The sequence below is a fragment of the Podarcis melisellensis genome (assembly GCF_964234715.1).
Source record: "Podarcis melisellensis genome assembly, chromosome: 7".
NCBI lineage: Eukaryota > Metazoa > Chordata > Lepidosauria > Squamata > Lacertidae > Podarcis > Podarcis melisellensis.
The window spans coordinates 42,823,695-42,838,197 of NC_138539.1; the positions used below are offsets into that span (position 1 = coordinate 42,823,695).

The 14,503-nt window shown below is 42.4% G+C and overlaps 1 long non-coding RNA gene across 1 annotated transcript in view; it reads left to right on the plus strand.

The window, feature by feature from the left end:
- Positions 1-14,503, plus strand: part of LOC309373962 — a 44,045-nt gene that overhangs the window by 3,289 nt on the left and 26,253 nt on the right. Inside the window, exon 2 of the long non-coding RNA XR_014170314.1 lies at positions 1,344-1,501. This is a non-coding gene — a long non-coding RNA (uncharacterized lncRNA). The remainder of the gene's footprint in view (positions 1-1,343; positions 1,502-14,503) is intronic.

Below are 14,503 nucleotides of genomic sequence, written 5' to 3' on the forward strand. Positions count from 1 at the left end.
CACACATGTGCCATAACTGGCATGGGGCAGACTCATAGTTCTCTTCTAAAACAGCTGCTGAGATTGGAGAGGAACCTCTGGAATATGGTGATCCCAACTCTCATCCCTGGCATGTCTATAAGGACCCCATGAATTATGGAACTGAAGCTGCTGGTGTCTTGCTGTGTGTCCTTTTCTTCTTTCCTTGCTCTCCTTTGCAGTCTTTGCACAGCTATTGCATCTCAGATATCTAAGTCAATCATTGTTGCTGGCCCTTTTTTGTCTAGTTGACACAGAGAAATTAAATTTTATGATTATTTCTATGTGTGCCATTGGAAACCTTGTTTATGAAATTTATACAGTGGTACCTCTAGTTATGAATTTAATTCATTCCAGAGGTCCGTTCTTAACCTGAAACTGTTCTCAACTAGAGGCGTGCTTTTGCTAATGGCGTCTCTTGCTGCCGCTGCGCCACCAGGACACAATTTCCATTCTCATCCTGGGGCAAAGTTCTCAACTCGAGGTAACTCTTCCAGGTCAGCAGAGTTTGTAACCTGAAGTGCTTGTAACCTGAAGCATTACCACCTCAGCGTAACCTGAGGAGGTACCACTGTAAAATGTTCATTCATAACGCTTATCACTAAAGTTACCTCAAAAGCAGCAGAGGTTTGTGGCACCTAGAATCCAACAAAGTTTACTTTATGCCACAAGCCTCTTTCTCATGTGTGTGTGTGTGTGTGTTGCTGCTACAGTTTAAAATGGATTAACAACTTCTCTTGAAGTTGTTACTTGTAGAGTTAAATTGCTTTAAGAGTGTTAACTTTAATTTATCATTCCAAAGGTGAGATTAAGCCTGTTTATTAAAGGATTACACAATATAAAAGCTTTTTTGTGGGATTGTAGGTTGCAAAAGGCCATTAGGATTGTGACTGTGTAGGTGGTCTACAATTATATGGTATTCAGACATGACTAGCTGTCGGAAGAAGAGCTGCTACAGCTGTCTGGCTCCTACCAGGAGCATAAAGCTGCAACAGCCAATACCTTAAAAATAAGCATGTTGTCCCAAATAGGCTTAACCATAATCACCTGTGGGAGACTATGGGATATGCAATGCTTACATGAAATGGAATCCCACCATTGAGTACTCCAAGGGTTAAGAAGACCCAATTGCTATAAAGTTTTTAAAACTTAAATGTCACTCTTTATACACTCACAACTGTATTAGCTTTATCAGCTACTCCAATAAAGAGGAAGTGGTTAGACAATTACATCCACATTTTAGAAGAACCTGACCAAGGTATACAACTTTATAAAAACAAAAAACACCTCTTTCTTTCTTTTTCCTCTTCACTTTGTGTTTCCAGGAAAAGCAGGATGTGTATTATAAGAGGCATCAGTTATTCTATCTTCTCTTTCTGTTGGCAACTGAATATTAGAGTGGAGCAATTGTCACTTTTTGGAGGAGCCCAGGGTAACCGAACCATCTGCTTCTAATGGCTAGACACAATGGGATCCCTAAAATGTGAGCAGACTATTAATAAACTTATAAGAATAAGTTAATGAAGTGTAAAAACTTACTAATGGCAAAATGATAGAGATCTTTTGCTACAGAAGCATAAAAACGGGGGAGGGGTGCACTCAGTCTATTGGCTTCAAGCCTAATTATGTGAGAAAACTTTCAATTACATGAGAATTATGTGAGAAAAGTCCATGGAATTTGGCTTCAACATTTACTGATCCAGGAATCTTTTATGCCATATAATATATACTCAAGTCATACATCTGTAAACATACATGTATGAGATGCATGTATGATGTAGCATCCATTACACTGTGCTTGTGGTGCACACAGGAAAAGGGACAAGCCCCCTGCCCTACAGAATCCCCCAGTTGCCAAATGCATGAGGTAGTTCCAGATTATATAGCATTTAAGAGCAAATGTACCTTCACACTTTCTGCATACTGGGGTCATTCCGGAAGTGATGGAGATGGTGCATCACCAAGAGACAAATGACAAGAGAATATTTTTCCTTTGTTCAGTGAAGTGGTAAAATTACTTGGATAATACTGAACAGGGCCAAAGTTCCGTTGGGAAAATCTCTGTATTTAAAAGAACTGGAAACCACTACCACAATTCACCAGAGGTGCTAAGTTGTTAAACTTCAAAACTTTCTTTGAAGTGCCCATAAAACAATGCATGCTTCTAGCTTCCTATAAAATGGTGCAAACTGGACAATCTTTGTAAGAATGAAATTATTTAAAAGGGCACAGAAATGACACTTTGTATTGTAGCTGTTTCAAAGTTCCGCCCTGAGGTAAGTAAGTACATAGCAAAGTCATTTCCCTGCCTTCTGTCACATGAATGCACTTAGGCAAGGATTATGATCCAGGTCTCCAACAAAACGCAGACATGAGTTACAGTTCTAATGTACAGTCAATCATTCATACAGCAGAGCGCTGCAATGCAATCACCTTTCACCATTAAGAAAAACAATTGCAAAGTGATCAGTTAGCATAAAAAAATAAATGACTTATGTCACCTATTTTTTAAAGAATCATGCTATTGTTCTCCCAATTTAGTTGCTTTAGTTGTTCAATCTATGAATTTTTTGTGATTTTCTTCTGTGCTATAAAACTTGACATCCTATAGCTCCTAGTAAACAAAAGGCCCCTAGCAAACATAAAATGAATGAACTGTTTAAATAAATGTTCAAATCTGGGGGAATGAAACTGGATATGGTTTGTCATCAGACTCCAAATGGATTTCAGAATGGGAACACTACAAAACTTTAGCTAGTAGCACTAATGCTTTAATGAAACACACACACAACCAATAAGAATAATTTCAATTTCCCTGTGGCTGGTTTTGTTTTGTTGTTTTTTTAAAAAAAATATTACCAATAGTAACTTCCGTGTTTGCAATAATTCAAAATTCTAGCATGTCCTCATTCAATATGATAGATTGGTTTTGCCATCATCCAAATGCAAGAAAACATCACCATTGTACTTTGCTTAATCCTGGGTTTGCAAGACCTATAACTCAGACCTTCTGGCCCCACTTTGTCCCAGTAGGGAAGGGAGAACCTTTTTCCACATAAGGATTGCATTCTTTTCTGGGCAACTTTCAGGGTGGGGGGCACATGCCAGTGTTGGCCAGGGCCGGAGACAAAAGCAGGCAGAGCAACAAATGTAAATTTTACCTTTGTACAGTAGGCAGAGGTGTATTATTAAGAATGGAGTGTGAGAGGTGGGGATGCTGAATTTTGGTGTCGCACAAGGCGTCAACTGAAATTTGAGACCCCAAGGTCCATCGTGGCAGTTGTCTACTTTATACACAGCCTCATACCTCTCCACACTCCATCTAGACAAACAAGAGGCACTCTCAGATTTCAAGGACCCATTCCAGCAAGACAAAAACAGGGCCAGGGATAGGTGTGGCCCAGGGAGAGTTTCAAAGGCCAGATGCAGAGGCCTGGAGGGCCACATATAAGGTTTCCCATCCCTGTAGTAATTGTTTAATTATTTCCTGGTGCTGTGCACACATGCAGTCGTGCGCTAGTAGAACACTCATAAGTTGATGCCTGTACTTACACTGGTACCGCTTGCAGAGTTGACTCTACTTTTCTCCTCGGCAAGTCATAAATTCCAGGGAAAGATGCAGTACTATTTCCTATGTGAGCAGGGGCTGCCGAAAGCTACTATTGTGGATGCTTATCATCCAGAAAATAGGAATGTGCAATAATGAAGTCGTACATTCTCCTTTTAGATTTACGAAGCTAACATCACACACAATCACTACTCTTCTTTTTCTAAATAAAATGATGGAGAGGTCCGTTTGTACTTGCATAGAACTTCACAGATCTATTCCCCATCATTTTTAAGAACTGAGGACAGCTGTGAATTGACAGAATTCGCCTTCTATTATAAGTAATTCAGTATGTCTCTAATGTTTTACGTATGGCAGCCTTCAGTACTTCTCATTGAGGTGACACATCTGATGACGAAAAGCAGGGAGGCAAAAGCGCAGAGACTTGGCTGAACTTCACATATCAGCTTCTCTGAAAACATCAGTTCAAAGATGCTTCATTAAGTGAGTTAATTCATATAACATTGATTCACTTGTCGATATAGCCTAGCTAGGGAGTATTATTCTTTCTGAAGCTGCCTCCAAAGAATCTGCCTGACTTTGACGCTTTAGATGGTGGCAGGTGGGACATTTTCAATAATGTACATTGTTCAAACGTAGTTTCTAATGTCAGTGCATGTGTCTATTTAAGCTGAGGATAAGGTGGCCTCCACATCAACTGGACATTTTTACAGTGCTTACTGTGAAGTAGTTTTGTAAATTGCCTAGGCCACGTCTATAGGCTGGTTCAGTCTTCATGGACACTTGTGGACCTGCAAGGTCCAGCATGGGCAAAAGCACCTTATATGTGTGGTTGGATTATCGAAACCAGAAATCCCAAAAGTACAATGTAATACATAAGTAAACTCCAAAATCAAATGTCCAATCTCTAGCCTCAGAATATATGGCAATAGATTAATTTTAAATAAGTGGTTTTGGCCCCAGTAAATGCAATAAAATCAAGTAAACATAATTAATTTTGGGAGGTGGGAAGAAAATTATTATTATTATTATTATTATTATTATTATTATTATTATTATTATTATTTTGTTTGTACCCCACCCATGGGTGGCTTCCAGCAAAATCTAAAAAATAATAAAATGTCAGACATTAAAAACTTCCCTGGACAAGTCATTTCTCATTGTCTGTGATATGAATTGTTTCCCCCCTGCATTCCCCTCCCCACTCAGAAATTAAATATGCAATTAGTAGCTGTCATTAACACCATAAATACAGAGGACCAACATGATTATACAGCAGTAATGTCTGTAATTTTGTTCAATACACCTTCCTCTCTCTTTTTGAAGTGAAGGAACTGTGTTCACCATGTGATTCCCTTAATAAAGGATTTATGGGGAGGTGGCATAGCTGCAAATTATGAAAAACCTACACCTGCAGCATTAGCATGCCAGCTATCTATCCTCCTGGCAAAGAGAAGTGGGTGCAAGCTCAGAGAACTTTCACTCACATTATTCTTGAAACACAGAATGGTTCTGTAAAATGCTCCATATTTGCCATTGGCCTGACAGAGGCACTGGTTGTTTTTTCTCTACAGCCCTCCTAGGTCTTTTGGCACATAAGCTGCATGTGGCTGTGCCAGTTGCTAAGCCAGTTGTGGTGCTTTTGTGCTTTGCTTTGCTTTGCTTTGCTTTGCTCTGTGTGTATGTGCGTGTGACTAACCACGCTACTTAGCATTACAAAACGAATGCCCTTTGTGCCAAAGTTGAAGGAAGAGATATGCAGGATTCAGGCAATGTGATGCACATTTGAAAATGGATTTCTGGAGCAAAAGCCTTGCAACGATGCTCAGCCCTGCCCCTTTCGCAGACACCTGCCCCTGCCGACAAAAGCCTCTATTACTACCTTCATTGTGCCGGTAATAAAGAACTCAAGCAACCATACCCTTCAGGGCTGGACTTCTCATCACTTCTCTTGAACTCAGCCTTAGCATTCAGCCATGGCATGTGAAGTTAATTACTCTGGGCACTGGGGCTCTAAACAGAAGAATGACCCTATTTGCAGCTCCATGTAATGTGTGCCATGCTACAGTGAACTCTTTCACTGCCTACACATTGCACACTCAGTGACTCTGAATGGAGCAATAATTCTGGCACTCTAGAGGAAACCTTGACTGTCATCTAATTTTCACAGGGACACTTGTCTTCCCGGGTATCCATTCAATGGATGCTGCTGACACCACTCCATATTCAGTCACTGTCACCCTTCCAGCTCAAAAAGCATCAGCATTCAGAGGTTGCGACTTTCAAGAAATGCATTCTCCCAGCAGCTTGCAAGCATGACTCAGCAACTCCAGCCCCCAGTGCAGCAGCCTAGAGTCAGGAAATCTTTGACACCTCGCTGGTGCTTGAACACAACAATCCAGAGTCTGTCAAGGCTTTCCCAGAGAGTCACCATTCTGACAAATCAGCACAGCATGCTACATGCACAACCAATTCCTCCTTGGTGCTATAAGTTGTGTGGCGTGGAAGCTGTCCCTCCATATGTCGAGACATACATCTGGAGCAACCTTCATGCAGAGAAGCTACCACATACAGAAGAAGTCAATTGTGGTGTCCACCTCTTTTGCTTTTCTCCAAGCAACTGAGATTCTTCATGGTTTTAGCACTTTATCTCCTATGTTCTCTTCCTCACCATGGAACTCTGAAGGTTTGTTTCAAGTAAAAGAAAGGTAAAAGTAAAGGACCCCTGGACAGTTAAGTCCAGACAAAAGTGACTATGGGGTTGCGGCGCTCATCTCACTTTCGGACTGAGGGAGCTGGCGTTTGTTCACAGACAATTTTCCAGGTCATGTGGCCAGCATGACTAAACCACTTCTAGCACAACAGAACACCGTGATGGAAACCAGAGCGCACGGAAACGCCGTTTACCTCCCCGCCACAGCGGTGTCTATTTATCTACTTGCACTGGTGTGCTTTCAAACTGCTAGGTTAGCAGAAGCTGGGACAGAGCAATGGGAGCTCACCCTGCCACAGGGATTCAAACCGCCAACCTTCCAGTCGGCAAACCCAAGAGGCTCAGTGGTTTAAACCACAGCGCCACACACGTCCCTACATTTCAAGTAACACATGCTTATTTGAATAAGGTGGGATAGGATAGCTGTACTAGTTCTTAGCCAGTTAAGTGGTGTTTTGCACACTGTAGCCATATGTATGCACACCATGTGACCCCCCAAAAAAATTTTTTTTAGAAATGTCTATGGATGGCCACCTCATGAGAAGAGAAGACTCTCTGGAAAAAACTCTGATGTTGGGTAAGATTGAGGGCACAAGGAGAAGGGGACGGTAGAGGACGAGATGGTTGGACAGTGTTATAGAAGCTATCAACTTGAATTTGATGAAACTCCACGAGGCAGTGGAAGACAGGAGTGCCTGGTGTGTCACATGGGGTCACAAAGAGTCGGACACGACTAATCAACTAAACAACAATGGATGTTTAAGCTAGGCCTCCACTGCAGAATATTCAGCCCATTGGATTACTATGGTTTATTGTACCACCTTCAACAGTACAACTGTGCTGAAAGAGCGGCACTGGTAGCCCTGAACAACTTAGGACCAGGTTACCTCAGGAGAAACACTCATAATAGTGGTAGATGCTCCTGAGATTCATAGCATGTCTACAAAAATCAGGACATTCGGTCTGGCGCCACCTGCCTTTTGGACTGTATTCCCACTGAACATCCAGCAGGCACCTATGCTATTTGCATTCAGGGAGCTGATCTACCTATTTGTGGTGTATTGAGTTAATTTAGTGATTTGTGATGTGTTTTATACTAGTTCTGTCATGGTTTTGTTTTATTTTTTGTTCATGATGATCTTGCACTATTTACAGCCATGATACCCCCCCCCCTTAACGCTGGTCTTAATTAAAATTAAATAAATAATGAGTTTAGGGAATAAAATTTTCATCCGGTTAATTCCATCTCAATGAAGGTTGTTGTTGAGTGAGACATGAGACAATCACACACACATGCATAGCATTTTTCTGAAGCTTTCACAGCTCTGAAAAGTAACTGTCAATTTCTCTGAAAAACACCATCACAGAGAAAGCCCTACATTTTTTTGAAAGCTCTCAGAGCTACTTGTTTCCCCACACACTCTTTAAGCAAAAAATTGTGAGGCTCAAAACAAACAGCCATGAAGGTGACTCTTGTAGAAAAGTCCAGTAGGTGAGATCTGCAATACTTTGGCTTGAAAGAGTTTAATGCAATAAACTTTCATCTCACCCAGACTAAACACCAAATTTACCTGATACCATTGGTAAAAAAAGCTCCTGGCATAGTTAAATTTAGTCAGTATGAAACATGGGATTAGGGGCTATAGATACTATTTAGCATTTCAGAAAGGAAACAAAACCTTCAAGACTTGCAAGCAAAAGTGTCATTGGTTATATCACTGCCCCACCTCATCATCATCATCATCATAATTTATTTATACCCCACCCATCTGGCTGGGTTTCCTCAGCCACTCTGGGCGGCTTCCAACAAAATATTTAAAATATGATAAAACATCAGACATTTGAAACTTCCCTAAACAGGGCTGCCTTCAGATGTCTTCTAAAAGTCAGATAGTTGTTTATTTCCTTGACATCTGGTGGGAGGCCGTTCCACAGGGCGGGCACCACAACCGAGAAGGCCCTCTGCCTGGTTCCCTGTAACCTCATTTCTCGCAGTGAGGGAACTGCCAGAAGGCCCTCGGAGCTGGACAATGGGGGTGGAGATGCTCCTTCAGGTATACTGGGTCGAGACCGTTTAGGGCTTTAAAAGTCAGTACCAACACTTTGAATTGTTCTCGGAAATGTACTGGGAGCCAATGTAGGTCTTTGGTGTTATGTGGTCTTGGCGGCTGCTCCCAGTCACCAGTCTAGCTACTGCATTCTGGATTAGTTATAGTTTCTTGGTCACATTCAAAGGTAGCCCCATGTAGAGCACATTGCAGTAGTCCAAGCGGGAGATAACCAGAGCATGCACCACTCTTGTGAAACAGTCTGCGGACAGGTAGGGTCTCAGCCTGTGTAGCAGATGGAACCTCCATGGCAACTGACCTATGCCTCCATGAACAGCTGTGAGTCCAAAATGACTCCCAGGCTGCGCACCTGGTCCTTCAGGGGCACAGTTACCCCATTCAGGACCAGGGAGTCCTCCACCCCCACCCACCCCCTGTCCCCCTAAAACAGTACTTCTGTCTTGTCAGTATTCAACCTCAATCTGTTTGCTGCCATCCCTCCTCCAACCACCTCCAGACTCTCACACAGGACCTTCACTGCCTTCACTGGTTCCTATTTAAAAGATAGGTAGAGCTGGGTATCATCCACATACTGGTGAACACCTATCCCAAACCCCCTGATGATTTCTCCCAGCGACTTCATATAGATGTTAGAAAGCATGGGGGAGAGGACGGAACCCTGAGGTACCCCACAAGTGAGAGCCCAGGGGTCTAAACACTCATCCCCCAACACCACTTTCTGGACACGGCCCAGGAGGAAGGAGCAAAAGCACTGTATAATAGTGCCCCCAGCTCCCAGCTCCTCTAGACGGTCCAGAAGGATGTCATGGTCGATGTTATCAAAGGCTGCTGAACTAGGAAACAGCTTTCAGCTTTGTCCCTAGCCCACTGGAGATCATTGACCAGCGTAATCAAGGCAGTTTCAGTCCCATGAAGAGGCCTGAATCCCATTTGCAAGGGATCCAAATGGTCCGCATGCTCTAGGCATGCTTGGAGTTCTTCAGCAACCACCCACTTAATCACCTTGCCCAAGAGTGGAAGATTTGAGACTGGGCGATAGTTGGCCATATTGGCCAGGTCTAAAGATGGGTATCTTTTTTTTAAAAAAGCGGTTTAATAGCCACCTCTTTCAGTGGGTCTGGGAAGGCTCCCTCACAGAGGGAAGCGTTCACCACCCCACAGAGCCCATTGCCCAGACCTTCCTGACTTGCTTGTATTAGCCAGGATGGGCAAGGATCAAGGAGAGAGGTGGATGGCTTCACTCGTCCAAGCAGCCTGTTCATATCCTTGGAGGTAACAGACTGGAATTGATTCCATGCAACTCAACTAGAGAGGACTCTGGCACTCTCCCGCCCCAGTCCTGCTCCCATGGTGGAGTCTACTTCCTTCTGAATCTGAGCGACTTTATTTGCAAAAAAAACTTTGCAAAATCGTTGCAGGAGATCTTGGGGTGTTTACCAGGCCCCAATGGCAAAGGTGGTTCCATTAAATTGCAAACCACCTGAAAGAGTCTCCTGCTGCTATTTTCTGCAGATGCAATAGAGGCGGTGAAGAAAGTCCTCTTCACCATCACTATCGCCACTTGGTAGGCTCGACGTTGAGCTCTAACCTGTGTGTGATAACCTCAGAACACTTGAGTAGGAGAGCTGAAAATAATGCCAATATATTTTACATCTGAAAACCAATGTGGTTTCAGATAGTACATGGATGGAAGAGTCTAAAAAGCCCAGGACACAAATTTTCTTGGCCCTCTAGTGGCTATGGTGGCTCATTTACCTGAGGTAATGTATTTAGCATTAACTCTGGAAGTATATACAGTGGTACCTTGGTTTCGAACATAATCCATTCCAGAAGACTATTCGAGTTCTGAAACATTTGAAAACCTAAAATTCAATAGCCCAACAGCTAGGCCTCAGGATCTTGCACTCAGTGGAAGCTGTGTGGCATGTTCAACTTCCGAGGCATGTTTGAAAACCGAAGCATTTTATTTCTGGGTTTACGGTGTTCAAAAACTGTGTTCTCCCAGTGTCTAAAATTTGGTGGTATGTCGCTTGGCCAGATGCAGTGCCTTGGAAGGTTATTCCAAGGGTCATGAGACCCTTGGAATAACCTTCCAAGGGATGCCCACCTAACTCCACCCCTATTAGTTTTTGCCATATGGTCAAGACATGACTCTTCTGGAGGGTCTTTGCAGATTGGGCAACCTGATTGTTGGAGGCTTCACTTTCCTTATCTCTCTCTCTTTCCACATGTACTGTTTCTGTTGGGTTTTAAACTTTTGTTTGATTAGGTTTTGCACTTTCTTTTCAGTTGATCATTTTTCTGACATTTTATATTTCTTTTACATTTTTATTTGTTGCCTTAGATTTCTTTGTTGAAAAGTTAAATCACATTTAAGTAAATAAGTAATAAATGGATAAAATTATAGTTATTTCACTAGATGTGTTAGGGGGAATGTATTACTTTTTTCCAAGTACTGCATCTTCAGTGCCCAAAGAATGTGATATTCTCAAATGGATCCTGTTATGCATAAAACAAAGGTGCATAGATTACACACACAAAGAGATGAAATAGAAAGACTCTTAGTGATTAGTTCATTACTAAGAGAAAAACCCTTCATTTCCCCAACAGGGGACCAATTTTGGTGCATTTTCACATTGTGTTTATTCATACAGGTCTTCCAGTTGTCTACCCTTGGTGGCACTTGTAGCTGAGCCAATCCAGGGCTGATGTTGCCTTGTAAAAGTTCCATCCATGCCTTTAGCAAGCTGGTGAAGGTATAAAGGGCATGAAAAGTGAGCTGCAGAGGGATCAAAAGGGAAAACTTTTCAAATTATAAATGATCTGCAGTTCTGAGGTGTTCATTATTCTGAGATTCTACTCCAGCTCAATTGATGTCAATGGAGCCCCATCAATCTAAATTGTGGGCGGCCTATGTGGAGTGCAATGGCACTCATTTAAATTAACTTTGACACCTCATATTGGAGTTTACATGGTAGAACTCAATTTTTCCTCATTAAATCAAATCTAATAAAATGTGTTTTCTCCACTACAATAAATCAAATCATTTGCTTTAGCCATTTCATGCTTTTAATAATCCTATTATTAATATGTCGCTATTTGGAAAATACAAATGTGTTCAGGACATTTACATCAATTATTTTACCTTCTCACTGATCAGCAAAATTTTGAGTGAATGTCATCCCAGGGGATATAATTATATAGCAAATCATTCCCGGCACATTCATATGAAGTATTTGAAAACTGCTCAATAACCTGTGAAATTTAATTCAACTTATTTCACGGTTTACATGACAAGCTCACTGGATCTTTAAATCTGCAAAAGTTTGAGACAAGCCAGGAAGGTCAGCTTTTAAAGAAAACAGAGTTCCCACTGGAAGCTTCAATACCAATTAGTGAAAATCAAAGTTCCCCCTATTCACTATCGTTGCTGCAGATACAGTAAATTGGTAGTGGGCCAATTCTGACAGTGACCCCTACCATGCACCTTGGGCCTCATTTCAGTTGTCTTCACACTGCTTGGCTACATCCCAGCTCTTTACCCCACAGAAGAGAAAATTCACTCAAGACAGGAAATGCCCAACACAGTTATCCTACTATGCACAGTCAAAGCGACATGAGAGAAGAAGAGGAGGAGGAGGAGGAGGAGGAGGAGGAGGAGTTTGGACTTGATATTCTGCCTTTCACTCTCCTTAAGGAGTCTCAAAGTGGCTAACAATCTCCTTTCCCTTCCTCCCCCACAACAAACAATCTGTGAGGTGAGTGAGGCTGAGAGACTTCAGAGAAGTGTGACTAGCCCAAGGTCACCCAGCAGCTGCATGTGGAGGAGCGGAGACACGAACCCAGTTCACCAGATTACGAGTCCACTGCTCTTAACCACTACACCACGCTGGCCAACCAGAGAAATGAGGGTAGAGCTTCTCAAGGGAAGATGCAGAGATTCCATTTTTAACAGAAGAACATAAAAATAGCTTACTGCATTAGGCCAGCAGCCATCTAGTCCAACATCCTGTTCTCACAGCAGAGGCGGTTTTAGGTAAACGCAACAGGTGTACTCCCACTGGGTGCCGTGCTGCAGGTGGTGCCAAAACAATGCTGCAGAATGGAGCAAGAGGCAGAGAGGGGCACCAAATTTTATCTTTGTACAGAGCACTGCTGAAATTTGAGAGCCCAGAAATCCACCACTGCTCACAGTGACTAACCAGATGCCTGTGGGAAACCCACAAGCAGGATTCAAAAGAGGAAATTGCAGGTATTGTGGGTAAGGAAGGAAAATGAGATAAAGAAGCATGTGAAAATAAGAAGAGCCTGCTGCATCAGGCCAATGCCCCCAAAACAAAATGATAAACTGCCTTCAAGGTTAGGCCCATAATAGTATTCTGATGGCATTATAGTAGTCTGGTTGGAAGGTTAGCCGAGCATGCACCAGAGTAGCCACGCACATCTTTCCTAGGAAGTGGTGTGGCTAGCAACTTGGGCAAAGTTTATAAAATGTGCTTCTGACCAAACCTGAGCATGCAAGAGGAGGGCTTGGATCCAGACACACACAGAAAATGAACCTGTTCTTTCTGTGGGAGAATGGCACTCCTATCATACCACTGGCCCTTTGCTATGGACCAATCTAGATCACCCAGCAACTATAGCCCTCTTCAGCAGTTCTGTATGAATGGACAAAGGATCCCTCAGGAATGCGTGAGACAAGCTCTGTACCCTCTGTGAGTGTGTTGGCCAAGTGCACTACACAGTCAACTCAGGATCGCCACTTATTTGAAGGGGGCTTCCTTACACATGCAACTGATTTCCAACACCGGACATGTTGGAAAGATAGCTCACCTCATGTGTTCCTTCTTGCCCAGAATTAGACAATGTGGTGGGGCACCATGCTCACCTAACCTCCAGTGGGGTGTGTTGCTGATGCTTATTGGGAAGTACAGGTGATGGGGCAGGGTGGTGGCAAGGTTGATGTGGTGTAAATCCACTGGAGACAATCAAGCATTTACGCCAATGTGTTTGCACCATGCTGATTCTCCACCACCTCACCGCTCGCTCTCTACCTCTCAGAAGCAGCACTGATGCAAGAAACTGGAGGTCCAGTGTGGGGTGGCATCCCACCACATCATTTGCCACTGCACCTGCTGCTTTGCACGTTCAGGCTGAATGCCTGAAGAGAGGGCTTATGAGTATGAGCTCAGCGTTCTAAGCATTGCTTTGTACTAGCTAGATTATGAATGTATCATTAAACTATGTATTCACTAAATATTGCACTGTGAAATACACTACTTTTTGATAGTTATTTGATTAAAAGGTAGTTCAACTAAATTTAGTAGCACAAAGGTTTAGCTGCATGAATAAGTAGCTCTACAGATCTTTGTTAATTTGCCCACTTCAAGTTAATGAATCTTTCTGATTAGTAATTGAACAAATGCACTGAATTAAGAAAAGATACCGCAGCCCAAAGTGATATTCATTTTGACAATTTTAGCTTACATTTAATTATTTATTGTAATACTGTATGATCTACTAGCAAATGCACTGTAATATATTTTCTAAAAAATAATTAAGTCTCAGTAATACAGAACCCCTCAAAAGCACTTTTAAAAATATATGTGTGGAGAAGTGGGAAAAGACAGGCTAGTTATGCTAATTATCAGGTGAACACATTAGCAATATTGTACTTCATTTATAACTACACACATACACAGCCTGCCCTAGATATAGTAGTGGTGAAGTGCCAGTTGCCTATTTCTTTTCCATGTCCCTGTGTAGTTTGGTAGAATCCCTTTTGAGAAAAGTAATGGGAGACTTGTGCTTAAAACCACCCACAGCAACCCTTCTTCACATAAGTGATCTAATCATACAGACAAGTTAGCATGGAAGCCACAAACACATCCAACATCATGGCTTTCCTTCTGTGAAAATGAAAAGTCAACTTCCAGATTTTTTATTTTTAGGGGGAGGGAACCATGACCTTGCTGAGTTTGCGGGTCCATTGTTGCCTTGCTCACATGAGCAATTGTTTCAGTGTACATTAGCTCTGCTGTAACTATCTCAGAGGAAGCCTGTGAATGGGATTCGGTGTGGTGCACATTCTGGGTCCAAACAAGGAAAACCCAGAGTGGCACTCAAAATACCATA